This window comes from Heterocephalus glaber, unplaced genomic scaffold, assembly GCF_053883595.1.
Source record: "Heterocephalus glaber isolate CG9 unplaced genomic scaffold, H.glaber_assembly_v1.0 deba00000122, whole genome shotgun sequence".
In the NCBI taxonomy this organism is placed as follows: domain Eukaryota; kingdom Metazoa; phylum Chordata; class Mammalia; order Rodentia; family Bathyergidae; genus Heterocephalus; species Heterocephalus glaber.
The window spans coordinates 2,477,854-2,494,696 of record NW_028258138.1 but is presented as its reverse complement, the minus strand read 5'-3'; the positions used below and the strand labels follow the sequence as shown (position 1 = coordinate 2,494,696).

General features: G+C 44.7%; 1 protein-coding gene and 1 pseudogene across 4 annotated transcripts in view; both read left to right on the top strand.

The window, feature by feature from the left end:
- Dscam (DS cell adhesion molecule) overlaps positions 1-16,843 on the top strand; it is a 589,901-nt gene that overhangs the window by 302,934 nt on the left and 270,124 nt on the right. The window lies entirely within an intron of this gene.
- LOC147830308 (U2 spliceosomal RNA) lies at positions 8,428-8,517 on the top strand (annotated as a pseudogene).

The window sequence follows — 16,843 nt, the reverse complement described above, 5'->3', positions numbered from 1 at the left end:
TGATGTCCTTCCTCACCTGTGGCCTTATGGCTGAACAGGATGCCCAGCTGTTACTTATTATCACTCCCTGAGCCCCAGAACTTTTGTCACTGAGTATCGCATAATCAGAGTTTTCTTTCATATTATTTGAAAGTAAATTTTTCAATCCTGAAAATTCGGTGTTTCCACTGTACTCATCAATCTGATTCCTGGCCATGGTGCATCTTTTCACGCTGTTGACGACAGGTCCAGCTGGTCGTAATGTGGGCTGTCCACCCGGCGTAGCTCACACCTTCAAACTCCACCACCATTCTCTCTGCCTCCTCACCCATACCACACACGAAACTGTCAATGTTGGCCCCGAGTCTGGGCTTAGTTTCCTGTGTCCTCTTTTAGTTCATATTTTCTTTATTAAAATTTATTTTTTATCATTATTTATTGCTATGTTGGACACTCATGTGGCCCAGGATTACATTTTTCTGTGTCCCTTTCTAACAATACAAGGTCGTTTTCAGGCAGAGATGTACAACATCTCATGTTGCTGTGGAAACTCAGTGGGCCCAGCCTTTTGGTGCCCTGGAACCCCTTCCCTTCAGGCAGCCAGAGAGCCTTATAAAGACCGGGGTTGCTATATGGTCTTCTCAAATGAGAGCACTATGCCATTGAGTGACTTTTTAAGATGTGGTTGGTACCCAGTAAGGTTACAACTGGTTATTAATAGATGCATAAAAATCACTCTGATGCCCATTTTCAGATTGGGTCTTTAAATTTGGGAGGTCTGATCTTTTTAAGTTCTTTATAAATTCGAGATAGTAGACCTTTGTCTGAGGAAGAGCAGGTGAAGATTTTTTCCCACATTGTGGGTTGTCTCTTCACACTGCTGATGGTTTCTTTTGCTGTGCAGAAGCCTTTTAATAAGAAGAGATCCCACTCGTTGATTGTTTGTGCTAGTCCATGGGCAACTGAGGTTTTGTTCATAAAATCTTTTCCTACGCCGATGTCTTCAAGGGTTCTACCTAACCTCTGTTCCAACTGGTTCAGAGTTTCTATTTTAATATTTAGATCTTTAATCCATTTTGATTTTAGTTTAGTGCATGGTGAGAGATATAGGTCTAGTTTTAATCTTTGGCAAGTTGAAGCCCAGTTTTTCCAGCACCATTTATTAAAGAGGCTATCTTTCCTCCAGTGAGGGTGTTTGGCTCCTTTATCGAAGATGAGATAGCTGAGTGTGTCTGGTGTTGTTTCTGCATCTTCTAATCTGTTCCACTGGTCCTCAGGTCTGTTTCTGAAATGAACAGACATTTCTCAGACAAAGAAGTAGAAATAGCAAATAAATACATGAAAAAATGTTCAACATCACTGGTCATTCAAGAGATGCAAATGAAAACAACTCTGAGATTCCACTTCACTCCAGAAAGAATGGCTGCTATCATGAAATCAACCAATAACAAATGCTGGCGGGGCTGTGGGGAAAGAGGAACCCTGGTCCACTGCTGGTGGGAGTGTAGACTGGTGCAAGCACTGTGGAAATCAGTATGGAGATACCTCAAAGAACTAGGACTAGAAGTCCCATTTGACCCCGCTATTCCACTGCTGGGGATCTTCCCCAAAGAATTAAAAGAATCATACCACAGTGATATATGTGCGCCCATGTTCATAGCAGCACAGTTTGTGATAGCTAAAACTTGGAAACAGCCCAAATGCCCATCAACTGGAGACTAGATAAAGAAAATTTTTTTAATAAAATGGAGTACTACTCAGCCATAAAAAATGAGAAATTAGAGACATTTATAGCTAAGTGGATGCACATTGAGGCAATACTCTTAAGTGAAATAAATAGGACACACATGTATAAATACCGAATAGTTTCTCTGGTGTGCAAAACTGAAAGTGCAAATAAGGACTAAAATGTATAATAGGTAATGTGAAATAGAAAGAAAAGGGGCAAAGGGGAAGGAAGTGGGAAGGCTAGGGGAAGGGATAGAAGGGAATGGGATTAATATGAGAAAATGGAAAAACAGGAACAAAATCTTTGTAAATAGGGAGGAATGGAGGGGTTGAAGGGAGGGCTGGGCAAGGGTGAAAAATAAGAACCAAGAGAGACTATGTAAGGGTGCAAATTTCCAATGATGAATGTCATTATATTGTATACCTAAAATGTACCAATGATTAGAATGAATAATCAATAGTGCAAAATAGGAAGAAAAGGTCCAAAGGGGTAGGGATAGTGGGAGGGGCAGGGGAAAGGAAAGAAGGGAAAGGAAAAATGATGAGAAATGGAAAAAATGGAAATAAAGTCTTGGTAAATAGGGAAGTGTGGAGGGGGTGAAGGGAGGGCTAGGAATGGGAACAAATAAGAACCAAGATGCATTATGTAAAGGTACAATTCCCAATGAGAAATGTAATTGTGTTATATACCTACAATGTACCAATGAAAGAATTTAATAAAGTGAAAAAAAAATCACTGTGAATGTTGTACCTGAAATATGCATCATTTTAGAGCTTATGTTTCCTTGGGTGGGGAACTGGGAAGGGCTCTGCCGGGAGGCTCCTCTGTGCTTCCTGTGACATCAATGGGGTGTCTGACGTATCAGAGGTGGCCTCCCCACCCATGTGGAACTTCAGTAGAGAGAGCGAGATTGCCTTCCCAGAAGCTTTCTCTTTACAGGATGTCTTGTCCTCTTATCTCCCCTCCATGTGGCCAACCTTTCCACAGGGAGAGCATGGACCCCTTCTGAATGCCAAGTTCCACCAGAGCAGCAGTGGAAACTGTGAGACCACAGAGTGGCCTGGAGCATACAGGCATCACCTGCCTGGTACCTGTTGGGCAGAATAATTCACAAAACCACCCTGGAACTAGGAGTCAGGAAGGAGGCTCTGCCTTGGGACTTGGTGATTCAAGGTGAAGTCTTGTCACCGAGGGAGTGCTGACATAGACAGGCCTGATCTACTTAGAAACTTACTTTGTAATTCTTAATTTTTTATAGTTAACCAATTAAAACTGTCTATATTTATATCACACAACTTGATACTTTCAAATATGCATACATTGATTGGGGAATGGCTACACTGAACTAATTAAAATATATGCTATCTCAGACACTTATCTTTTGTGGTAAGAGCACTTCAAATCTACTGGCTTAGAGATTTTCAAGTACATTATACATTCTTATTAATGACAGTCACTGTATTGTACAATGGTAGATCTCTTGAGATTATTCCTCTCTCATGTAATTGAAAGTTTGTATCCTTTGACCAACTTCCTCTCTTATGTAATTCAAAGTTTGTGTCCTTTGACCAACTTCCTCTCTTATGTAATTCAAAGTTTGTATCCTTTGACCAACTTCTCTCCAGTCATCTAATGCCTCCCCTCCCCCCATAACCATCATGCTAGTCTGCCTTTCTATGATTTCACCTTTTTAGATTCCAGATGTATATGAGGTTATGCAATATTTGTCTTTCTGTGCTGCCTAATTTCACTTGGCACAGTGTTTTCCAATTTCTTCCGTGTTTTCACAAATGTCAGGATTTCCTTCTCTTTTTTTTGGTACCGGGGATCGAACTCAGGACCTTGTGCTTGTGCAGCAGGTGCCAGAACCACTGAGCTAAATCTCTGGCCCAAGGATTTCCTCCTTTTTAAAGGCCGAGTAGTATTCCATCATGTGTAGGTAAGTATTTACACTTTCTTTATCCATTCATCTGTCAGTGGACACAGTTTCTTCCTTATCTTGCCTATTATAAACAATGCAGCAAAGGCAGCTGCAGATATCTCTTTAGTGTAGTGATTCCATCACCTTTGGATGGAGGACCTTCCATTCAGTAGTGGCTGTTTGTATTCTCAACAACACTGTGCAAGCATTTCCTCTTTTCTACATCCTCATCAACATATTTTTCATCTTTGATGTTATCCCATTTGTCTATCTTTGCTTCTGTTGTCTCTGTTTTTGTAGCCATATCCAAAAAATTTTTGCCAGACCAATGTCAAGGAGCTCTTCTTTGGGGCTTCTTTTTAATATATCCCAAATCTGCACTCATAATTCTAGGTCTTGATATATACTCCAGCTTCTGAATCTAAGCACAAAATTCATACACGCAGGGCCTCAGACAGTAAGGTGACAAGCTGATCTCATCCCATAAAAGTGAGGGAAGCGGGTCGGGAATTTAGCTCAGTGTTTCCTCCGCCTGCCTCACAATCACAAGGTCTTGAATTCAATCCCGGTACCAAAAAAAAAAAAAAAGTGAGGAAAGTGACCTTCTTAGGTTTGCCCAGAGTCAACCTGTGCTTAGCACTCAGGGGCATCAGTGTCACTTGGTATGGAAGTTGTCCTTCACTTGACTCCTGCCTCCTCTCAGGCTCTCCTCCAGAGAGCCATGGCTGCTCATCTGTTCACCTTCTGTGTCCCCATGTGTGCATGGCTCTTGCTGCACAGGAGCTAGCAGGTCACTGAAGGAAACCCAGCTGCTCAGCTCCAGCAATATCCATGTGTATGGAAACCAATGAAAAGCCTTGCAACAACCACACTAGATAATTTTTCATACTGCCTACATGCTAGATCTTCTCTGGTATATCTCCTCTGCTAGATCTTCTGGATCTATTACGCTAGTGGATATGACTGAAAAAGTATTTTTTCTGACGCAGCTAAAATTTTGTTTCCCCCATATCACGTATCTCCATCCGTGTGGGAGAAATGTCGCTCATTTCTTCCTGTGACTCAGAAGTTTCACTAAGAGGCAAGACTATCTCCTGAGGTGGATGTAGGAAAGGCTGAGATAGCATTCCTTTCCATGATTTCATTCTGTCACTTAATAGGTGTGATAGGATGTATGGAGGAAGCCTGCAGACCAGATATCAGTCAGTCTGCGAAAGAATCCATTCACTGAATCAAAATGGGAATGGATACAGAGCTTCCAATTCTAGGCACGTGGACGGAAGAGACTTTCTCAGACCCTGGGGCAAGGAGGCCTCCAGTGAAGAAGCGACCGCACCTTCCTCCTTCATCATGTGTTTCTAAAACCCTGGCCGAGAGGCTGGCATAGGAGGGATCCTATTTCTGAGCAACATTTAAGCAATGGTGGAACTTTCTCAAGAGGGTATCTAAAAGCTGCATTACTCTCTGTGTTTATTTGTTTAAACTGGGTGCAATTCATAGAACAGATTTTTGGAGACACACAGCAGATGCCCGGAAAATATGTGACATCCAAGTGTGTCTGTGTTGTGTTAACGAAACAGTGTGTTTCCAAGGAAACCCTCGTAGGCCTGTGCTTCACCTTCAGTCCTTGGTCTCCAGAGGCAGCCTGAGCACATGGCTGTTCCGACTCGTCGGGAGACGGAGTCTCAGGACCTCACGTGCACAGTTTCACTCTCCCAACACCAGTGTCCTCTAGAGTCTGTGCTCCAGCAGATTGCTTACCCACCATTCTTCCCAGAGCCTGAATGATGATGAGAAAGGTGGCATCTTCAGTCCTTTCACGGTGGTTTTCCCTGTGCCTTTGCAGAACTTTCTGCAGATCTAAATCAAGAGGCAGCATTTTGCTTACACCCAGGCAAAGCCCTTTGAAATCAACCCTGAATGAGACAGTTATGAACCGTGCATTCCCAGGTAATGAGAAACAGGTAAAATGTAGGTCTGACATCGGGGAGAGGCAGCATAAGAAACTGGAATCAGCTTAGCCTTTTTACTTATATTGCCAAGGAAATTAAAGTGGAGACCCTCTCTAAGTGATCTGACATCACGCGCGTCACGGGGCTTGATGAACAGTGGTGATAACTGTGACAGTGCTGGGGGCCATTAGTGCTGTGACAACAGGGGTGCCTGAATTTCATACGGTTCCGAAAAACATCTGCTAGTTAAATTTTCTGAACACTAAAAACTTAATTGCTGTGTACTTGAAAAATGTGCAAGAGAACACCTAGTACTTGAGCTTCATTAAAGAGCCTGATAGCCTTATTTACTGTTCAGGTCTAAGGCCTTGGAGGACACTCAGTTCAAATGATTTCGGTCCTGATTTCATCACTGACATCCTCATGCCGGAATCTGGGGCTCTGGTGAGAATAGAAATGTGTGTGCGAATGTGCACATGCAGTTGTGTGTCTGCCCACTTCCCATGCGGAACAGCATCACACAGAGCACAGCTGGTGAAACTGCACATCTGGTTTTTAGGTACCCAATTTCAATGAAAATTCCAGTGAGCATTGTCTTTTATCACTAGGAAAATATATTTACTAACTGCTTGTATCTCCAAAAATGTTGTTTTTCAAATGTGTGAATGTACCGGCTCTATTTAAACACACAAATTTATTTGTATTGCCTTTTTGGCATTTTAAAGGAGCATTGGAAATATACACTGATAACTTGTATGGCTAAGCCCAGTCTGACAGTTCTGCATCGCAGAGCAGCTCTCAGTTGAGGGCAGCCCATGTCAGGTGTGGACTTGGGGGAAGGACGCCAGAGGCTCCTGTGGCCCTGCCGCATACACAGTGGACGGAGATGGATGTAGAGTCCAGGATGCTGCCAGAAATGGACGGTGGCCGAGATGGGGAAGTATGGTGGTTGATGGAAAGGAAGAAAGGCATCATCTCTCTTCCAATTTTCTCACTTTCTTAATGCTTTTTATCTCTGCTTGTCTCTCTTTTATTTATTTATTGTTAGTTGCTAACATTACTGAGTTTTCGTATTTTGTTAAAATTAAGGCTTAAAACTTTGTCTTTTGAAAAATCCATAAAAAGAGTTTATAAGGACATGTCTTTCTAAAGTTACAATTGAAATGTGTAGTAGAGTCAATAGAACTCTCTCAAAAAATAGTTATTAAAATCAAAGAAGCAAAGGTTGTCAATTTTGAGGTAGGGTCACTTTTTTTATCCTGTTTACCTACAGGAAGCCATAGTTAACCTAAACTGAAGTAAAACAAAAGAATATCACCTGGAAATCCACAGACATTTAACTCTCTGGCAAAATATTCTCTTTATCCATTTAGAAATTATTTCATATTCAAGCACTCCACAAATTTCCTTTTCCCTAAGCAGATACATTTTGTAATGATCAGAGAATGCTAAACACTTGCAGCTCCTTCTTGGGAATCCAGTAACACCTGTTTTAGTAAGAATGGATTTTACATGACCATTTAGATCAGAAAGGTCCTTGTCAGCCACACTGGAGGGTTGAAAGGGAACATCCGATTATTCTCCAGCACTCCTCTGCCGTCTGTGTGAAGTACTGCTGCTGAGCTGGCCGAGAGTCTGTGAAGAACAGCAATAGGGCCTAGCGAAACTGGCCCTAGGCGGTGCTCAGCTCAGCAGCCTCTCTTCAAAGACACTAGCCTATTGTTCCTGTAACTTTCTCAAGCTGTTCAGGACTTAATGACTGTGGGAGTCACTAAGAGGTCTGATCAAAAGTATAGTGACTGCTGCTGCCGAGTGCCATCCAAAGGAAAGACAGCTCCTAAAACCATGACTCTGGGTCCTCATCCACCTTATTCACCGGATCTGGCACCATGTGACTTCCAGCTCTTCCCCAGAATCAAAATGACCATGACAGGGAAACGTTTTGAATCCATTCTGGACATTGAGGCAGCCAGGACAGTGCAGCTAAAGACACTCGGGAGAGAGGACTGCAGAGCTGCTGCAGGAAGGGGCGAGGATGACGGGATGAGTATGTTCAAAGTGAGGAGGAGGATTTTGAGGGGGAATTGTGGCAATGTGTTTTTACTGTAATATATTTTAAAATTTTAAATATTCACTCATTTTTTCAGTGATATCTTGAAACACCTTTGGAACTTGAGTTAGTAATCTTTTGGTGAGATGTGGTAGCAATGAAGAGTAAACTCAACAAAAACTCCCCAGTAAGTTGAAATGTAGGAGTGTACATGCCTGGTTGATTTGGGAAGTCAGTACCTCAAGGCTGGTCATATCATAAGGGCTCCAACTTCATCAAGTGGATTAATCCACTGATGAGTTAGTTAGCTGAGTGGGCTTTGGCGCGGGTGTTTGGATGAAGTAGGTCACTGGTGATCTGCCGTGGATGGGTACATCTCATTCCTAGCCCCTTCCTCTGAGGCTTGCTCATCCTTTCTTGTTTCCTGACCACCACCAGATGAGCTGCTTTGTTCCTCCACACCCTCTTTGCCATGATGCTCAGTCATACCCAAGGCCCATAACGATGGTACTTGCTGACCATGGACTAAACCAGCTGAAACCATAAGACAAAATAAATCTTCCCTCCTGTAAATTGTGTACTTTGTCACAGCAATGAAAAGCTTACACATCCCTCCCACTCCATGTACTTCCCGATATGGTTCTGGGACAAAAGTAAAATAAGATAAATTAATTCAAAATGAACTACCAACACTAGGGATCCATAAGAGAGTTTTGTCCATAAAAGGTATGCATTTCCCAAGATCACTTTAAAACATACTTTCTTTATTTTCATTAATACAAAGAGAAAGGCCTTGATCGCTTCTCAGCCTTTTGGCTAAGATCAAGTGTAGTGAGAGAAAGGCCTTGATATTTCTGATCTATTTTTAAATAGTGTTGGAACTTAAGATAAAGAAAGCAATAATAAATTCCTTGGGAGGGAACTGCGGAATCTGCCAAAAATCTCCAAATTATCTTCTGAACCCAATTGTGACTAATTTCAGTGGTCCTAAAAAAAAGTGAACTTACAAATTGCTCTCAACCTTTTAGCCTAAAATAAAGGAAAATGTTACAATCTCCACATAATAAAAATTACTTTGTTTTAAAGCTAGGTACCAAAGAGACTGAAATATTTGATTAAGAAGAAAAAAATATCTGGAAGGAGGGTAAAAATAGACCTGATCTTTGAAGAGAGAATTTTTTTCTACAAATTTGATGTTTTTTAAAAAAGAAGAAGAAGAAGAATGACCTAGAATAGCCTCTTCTCGTTAAAAATCAAATCATCAAAATATTTTTGGAACCAATCAGCAAAAGAGAGGAAGAATTCAAATATAATATATTATCATTTCTTCTTAGAGTTAGAATTTTCATAAAAATTGTGCAAGTCTTTTCACTACTGAAAAACTGGACTCAGTAGATTCATATAGTAATAGGGATTGTTTGACCATCCAGTTTAACCATGTCAAAGTGATGGGCTTCTACATCCTTCTTTAAGCTTGCCTTTGGGACCTCTATGGAAATAGTGGGGACTAGGGCTGCTCTCCCCTCCAGGACCATTCACCCTTCCTTCCCAGCCCGTCCCAGCACTCTCTGTTACATGGAGCTCCATACTCTCCTTGGTCTTAGGCATCCACTGAGGGTCTGGGACCTCTGTGGGCCAGAAGGGGCCACCGTATAGGGAATTGAGTGCCTATAGGTACTGCTGGCCCATGCTTCATCCCTTCACTCGACTGTGGATGTAGTGGGAGCTGTGCCAACCTAGTGTGTGTGACCTTTATCTTCAAGGTATGACCTTGTTGAACCTCAGCCCTCTCATCCCACTTGCAAGGGTGTTGGGGTAATTAAAAGTTTGGGGTATGCAAGATTGCTGGAAGATGGTACTCTATAAAGACCATTGCTCCTCTCTGGGCCTTATGTTCATTAACCTCTGCGTGAAGATGGTGTGACTTCTGTCCTGTATTCGGAGCCTGAGCAGGTCATCGCTGCATTAGACCACTGGCAGCATATTACAGAATTCACTCCTTAACCCTACCATCAATTCATCAATTTAATGTAATTCTTTAAAAAGTGCAGTATGTAGGTTTGACCCCAGAAACTTCTTTAGGGAGCTCTACTAAGGAAATAATTTAAAGTGTGGACAAAGAATTATGTGCAAAGTTTTATTTTAATTACAACGGTATATTAGAAGCAACTAAGAGTAGGCAGGTTAATTATTGCATAGCTACCCCATGGATTATTCTGTGGTATCAAAATGATGTGCTAAAATACTCTAAAGACAGGAATCCACTAGTGATTTCACAACACTCATACAATATTCAGCACACAGGTCCAAGTAGGTATTCAGCAGAAGAAACTGAAGTAAAGCTATTTAACAATAAAATCTTGAGTATCTGAACATGCTTGGTTATATGAGGTGGGTTTGAAATATAAGATGAATGTTTAAATTTTAAAAATTCATTATACTAAAAGACATGTTGCCATTATATTCATCCTACTGTCCTTGCCACTTTCTGCAGCAGCTCTGGAGTCCTCTTTCCTGCGTGTCTTTAGTTGCACTGTCCCAGCTGCCTCGATGTCCTGAGTGGATTCAAAACATTGACTTTCCATGCTCGGTCTGACTTTAGGGAAGAGCTAGAAGTTGCGCAGTGCCAGATCCAGAGAATAAGGTAGATGAGGATGCACAATGATATTTTTACTTGACTGACATTACCACAAATGGCTGATCAATAAGGGGTGACCAAAAACTGTAATGAACGTCTAAAATTTTTAAATTATTTCAGTAAAAGATACCTTGCCATTAATCTCCATCAAAATACTCCCTCCCAGGGGCCGGGGATTTGACTCAGTGGTTCTGCCGCCAGCCTCGAAAGTGCAAGGTCCTGAGTTTGATCCCCGGTACCAAAAAAAAAAAAAAAAAAAAGACTCCCTCTCACTTTGAACACCTCCCTTTATTCTTGGCCATATGTCTTTTACTGTAATTATTTTCTTAAATTTTAAATTTTCACCATGACTTTCAATCACCCCTTGCATATGGGGTGAAATACACAAAAACATCCGCAGCGATCAGATGCAGAGCAGCTATAGCTGTCAGCTGTTCATTCTTGGTAATGGAATTATAAGGGGTTCATATTTTATTCTTTGTAGTTTATTTGTCAGATTTTCAAACTACACCTATATTTGTAGTCAGAAATACATATATTAAAAGTCCTCCTATGGAATGAAAATATGGGTTTCTTATATTCTTTGATTGTAAAAATATGTGCTTATGCACACAAATAGAGCGAAGTGAGTCTCGGGCTAGAGTTTTCTTTGTATTTTCTCCTCCTATAAACCCTAAGCACCCCAGGACTGAGCACATGTGTTTCCGCATTCACACCCCAGCTTTCTTCGCCTTCTTCCACGCAGCCTGGTGCCGGAGGCCTTGCACGGGGTCCTGGGGATGCTGAGACGGGAGGGGCACGGGCAGGAGGGGCTGTGGCCGCGGGATGTGGAGGTCAGGGTGGGTGACTCTTGGAATGTGGCTCTTCAGAGCTGAGGGCTTCCAACCCCTTCCTGGTCTCCACCCCCGCTCGGTGTTAGCCCCCCACCCGGCAGCGGGTGTTAAACATGGTCTCACATTTGGGGTGAAGGCAGCACAGCTCAAGGAATGCCTGGTACAGGTCATCAGTTCTGCACGTGTTTGTCACCTCGTGGCTTTTTAAATGCTTGGATTTGGATGGAGTTGCAGATTTTATTTCCTCTCGGGAATGCTTATGCTCTTAAAAATATTTTTTTTTGTCACTCTCAAGAGTTGAGCGAGTGGTCCCTCTAACACGCTGGCTCAGGAAGAGCAGCCCTGGCATCGCTTTGCTGCACCTGCTCCGTCCTTTCATTTGTGTCACAAGTCTGCGAGTCGCACTGAGTCCTGGGGCTCTGCTCCTTGTTTCTGAGGCTCCATCGGCTGCGATGGTGCCATGGGAGTGTTTCTCCAGTGGCATCTCACAGAGTGTTGCAGGGGCTGGGGGCTTCGTGTGTGGACCCAGATGTCCCTGGTCCCGTGTGTGGGTGGCTTCTTTCCCCATGAGCTGTAGGTTCGTGGCACAGCCCCATCCTGGGAGTCTTAAGATCTCCTGCTCTCCCCTGCCATGACCTCATAGGGTGCTCATAGTGAGTTCAAGGGATTATTGCTTCTGAATTCTTCTGAAGTACTTTCTCTGAAAACAGTTGTGAGTTCATGCTCCACAAGAGTATCATTTGCTAGTCTACTCTTGCTCTCTGATTGCTTAGAAGTGCACTTCATGGTGGGAAGTCATTGGCCTATGGATAACCCTGTGATCTGACTGGGGATATTTTCCCTGGTGCTTGAATTTTCCAAATATGTATTAAACATTAGTTCTCTTTATCCTACACTAGGGTGATCAGCACTTTTAGAGCCTTAATAAAATATATAAATACTGCTGACAGCCATTGATTTTTTGTATTATAAACAGATCACGTGTTTAGGAAACACTGAGGACTGAAACTCAAGAATTCCCTTTGTGCAGTGCTCAGGGGGCTTAAGAATGCGTCAGGTGTCTGATGAGCGGAGGTGGTGGCCGCAGTGATCGTAAGGGGAGCAGGACCGTACTGAGGAGAGCTTTCTGGGAGGCTCAGGCTCGGGTGCGTCAGCACCGCGGGGTCTCCGCTCTCTGCAGGCTGCTCCCCCTGGAGAGGCTGTCTCAGGGAGAAGGAAGTCTCGGCGCCAGCCCTGGTCTGGTCTCTGCGATCGTGCACATCCACACTCAGAATGACATGCTGGACAGGCCAGTTCTTCACTCTGGCACCAAGGAATTTCCAACCCAAGCAACAGCACGATGCCCCTGAACACAGCTCCTGAGTAGTACTGATGGGGAGGTGCCTCGGGGGATCCCGAGGGACCCAGCTTGTCAGAGGCTGCTGTCCTGGGTGTCTCACCATCTCTGGCTCCCACACTTGCCTGGAGAACTCTGCAGAGGACCCGGAGAGAGCGCTGTATCACAGCACCGAACCAAGTCCAGAGTGCTTCCCTCAAAGAAAGAAATGTTAGAATGCTGTAGAGCTCTGGTTTTCAATCGCTCTGTATTTCATTTGGTTGAAAGGAGCTGAGGTTTTTCATCTTCTTACTGGTCTGCACTCTTGGCCTGTAGTTCATATTAAGAACCGTGGCTTCTTATCTCGAAGAGGAAGCGGGTAAAGTGTGTAAAATTCAACCTCCCTCGAGATTTTGGTGTTGCATGTGTGTGCATTTGTAGATTTTTAAATATAGAATTGCGTCTTCCAAAATGCTGACCACAGGGGTAAGACAGATAGTTCTGCTCACTCCCACAGGCTTGGGGAAGCCACAGCCAACTGTGGGCGCCGGCGCGGGGTCTCAGCACACGCGAAGGAGAGCAGTGGCCATGTGCAGCTTGCCTGATCCCTTGCCATTTGCCACTTGTGGTGGACTAACTACTGGTCAGCTTGGAGTGCACAGCTGCGGTCCGGGCGTGGAAGACCCACCTGAGGATTGTTGCCAGCCGCATAAAAGGAGACCTGGACGGGAAGATCGCATGCTGTTGATTTTCCCAGAGCAGCTTGCCGCGGCTGGTTTTCCTGATGTGAACTCGGCTCACCGTTGGAGGAGCCTGGGTCCTCCCTGTCACTGGGGATGGCTGCTGTTCTCTCAGGGGAGCCCTAGTCTTCGCCTTGAGTGTCACTTCCTGGGTCCAGAGCAGATCCTCAGGCTGGTGCACAGAGCCTTCACCCCACCAGCGCAGGCTTTCTGGCTGCCACCACTGGCCTCGGGCCTTCCCGGTGCAGATCCTCCATACAGACTTGCATGAGACTTCTGTGGGCTCCGGGCCTCTGGCTGGACTTGTGCAGGACATTGCCGTGGGATCCAGGCCCTTGGCAGGATCCCTTGGGTCTCTAGTGTAAGGACAGATCTCCTGCGCTCCTCTGCATTTGCCTTTTTAGGTGAATATTATCAAATAATCCTGTAAATTATGTGTCCTGTATTGAATCTATTCCCTTGCAAACCCTGACTACACACTTGTTCCCACGCAGGACTATTCTTTGGGGAGACGTCCATCTGTCACCAGTGTGAAGCCCTGCAGGTAGTGTTTCCTCACCCTTAGCTTAAGGTTCTTTCCTGCAACACAGGTGGGGATTGAATGCTTTGCGGCGCTGTGTGTGACAGGTGCAGCCCTGTCCTCCTGAAGGAGCACTGACCTCACAGGGGCTCAGAATGTGACTTTATTTGAAAAAGAGCCCTTGCTGATCTAATTAATTTAGCTAATATGAAGCCATACTGGGGTGGGCAGGCCCTTAATCCAGTGTGTCGCCGTGTGCTGATGAGAGCGGGGGATGTTTGGACACAGATGTGGAAGGGCACAGCCATGGTGGGCAGAGTTAGGAGTTTGTGCTGTGCTGCCTCAAGCCGAGGGATACCCAGAGCTAGCAGAGCTAGAAGAGGCCAGGAAGGAGCTTTCTGCAGTGGCTCTGGAGACCCTCCAGGCCCACAGATGGCTGGATTTCATGACTCCTGACCTTCAGAATTGTAAGAAAACACATTGCTTTAGTTTAAGCCACCCAGTCCATGGTACCTCATTGCAGCAGCCTGGGGAAAATAATACAAGTGGCATCCCGAAAGATGAAGCCAAAGACAAAGCACAAAACAAGCTCCACCAGCAATCAACCCATCAAAGTCCATCTGATTTCTGGGCATGAATTATGCACGTCTCCTTTTCATACCTGTCAGTTTGAAAGGCGAGATTGTCATCTCTTGGTTGGTTATTATAGATCCAGATCTAAAAATGTGCCTGTCCAACAGCTGATTGATGGGCTCCAAGCTCTTTACTCCTGTGCAGAAAAAAAAGGAAGAAGAAAGCATTTAGCTTGTAGCTAAATATGGAGACCGAGCTCAGCCCCTGCTGGGCAGGCCGGACAGCCATGCACAGGACACTGGGCAGAGCATCCTCACAGGGGCTTCCTGGCAGCAGAGCTCAGCTGGGACACCTGCAGCATCTCTGCCCTCAGCTCTGCTCCAAGGGAGGAGCAGGAGGCAGCGTCCACGATGCACAGGAAGCTGATGGGCTCAAGACCAAGGCTGTGTGCCAGTCCAAGAGGACGAACCCCCGTGCTTGGACCCGGCCACACCGCCTGTCCTCCTCCCATGATGTATTCGCGCTCATTCATCTCCTCCCCTCATCTCTACACCTGTCCTCTCACTTCCACACCCTCACAGCAACCCCGTTCTCAGTTCTCTCTTAACCGCATGTGAACCTTGTTTAATGTCGCAGAGGTCCTGGATGGCGAACAGGGCAGGCGCTGAATGGTGACCAATGCCCATGCAGAGGGGCGTGGGAGAGCTCCTCCATCCAGGATGTGACAGGTTACGTCTTTTCAGGAGAGTTCCGGGTCTGCTTTCTCACTCTTCTCCTTAGTCTGACTCAGGTGGCCCAGGTTTCTGTTGAACTTGGGCCATCGTTTAGGTGGTGGGGTGTTTCTCAGCCCGGTTCATATGGTTAAATGGTCGGGGGGCTGGGTATGTGCTCAGTCGTAGAGTGCTTGCCTAGTGTGGCCGTAAATCCTGATGTCAGTTAAGATTAGTAAAGCTTGTTCCTGGGTGTGTCTGGGTGGTCACGGAGGTGTGGCCTAGGGGTCCGTGTCCGGTCCCTCCCCCGTTTCACTCTGGAACATTCCCTGCTCCACTTTCTGGGCTCCCATGTGCTGAGCAGCTTTGGTGTACCATGTCCTTTTGCCATGATGTCTCTACCTTGGACTGAACCCATGACCACCTTAAACCTCTTCTTTAAGTCATGGGTGTCGGGTGTAGTGTCTCAAGACTAATAATACACCTAGCATGTGTGAGTCCCTAGGTTGAAAACATGATTTGGGGAATTTAATGAAGAATTCAATAAATATACCTGGAGAGTATTAATGCTAAAGCCCCATGTGGGGGAAATTTGGTGCTGATTTTGTGTAATTTCTTATAGTATTTGCTGAATATGATGGGTATCTTTAGGCTGTTCCACAAAGAAATGGTGTCCTCAAGTTAGATGACTTTTTTTAACATTATCTTTTTTTAATCTGGCCCTCATTTTGCTATTTCTCTCCATAAAATATCAGTTACTTAAAAGGCTATTCTCTAATTAAAATTTAATATCAAGAAATGAAAGAAAGATAACTCAAGTGCTAGACATTTATAATGACTTTATCATATCCTTGCTCAAATGACGAGTTGAAGCTTTCTCAGCATGACACGAGAATAATTTTTCAGAAGATATCAAACTGAGTAAAATGTACATTGGAGAAAACCCTTTTGTACTCTCTCTCAAGAAGAGAGCAAATTACCTTAAAACACTGGGGATTTTTCCTCCTCTGTTATGCAGGGATATCCAACTTTTATTAAACACATGTTGAATTACACTGAAGGAAGAAGCCAACCAAACTTATTGTCTGCCCTGGATGTCTGAAGGTTGAGGGATGGTCACTGTATGTCCAGTCTACTGAGACTTGCTAATAATAAAAAGCAGGGATGAATAAATGTGTTCCACATGGAATTTGTAAGCAGCTGCTAAGTGGGAAAACGTGGGAAGAGAAATACAGGGAAGGAAACAGAAAGGCAAGATGGGGTAACCGTGAGCAGGGAACTCATGGCGCTGAGCCCAGAATGTCATTGTGGTATTTCTGAGCACTGGACACATTTTAAAGCGTAAAGTTGATGATGCGTAGACTCTTGTCGGATCCTTTTAAAGAACACAGCCTGACTCACCTGTGCAGGAAGGGAATTTCCAAATGGCCTGGATTCCCGCAGTTTTGCTCTGAAGATTAAATAAAGTGAGAGCTCAGGAGCCTCAGACACTGTCAAGCAGAGGCCTGGCTTCTCAGACAGGAAGCAGCTGCCAGCCCAGGGATGACGTGGGCAAAATGGCATTTGCGGGTTAGTATCATAAAAGGGCCAAAGGTCCTGGTTTCCATCAGGTCCGAATGCAGTGCCACCGACCCTCCTTGTGGGAACAGCCCAGGACTCCCGTTCCTGGCTCCTGGCCTCCTCCCATCCTGAGGGTGGCTGCTGTCCATGGGCCAGGGTCCTGGGCACACCTGGTGGTGGACACCGGCCACTCTGCTCATTCCCAGGAGCACACAGTCACCAGTGGGTCAGGGCCTGACGGTGTTGGCCTCGTTCATCATGGTTAGCTCCTCATTCTCATCCTCCCCAGAGGTCCAGAGCAGGGTCTGCTCTCACCCGGGTGG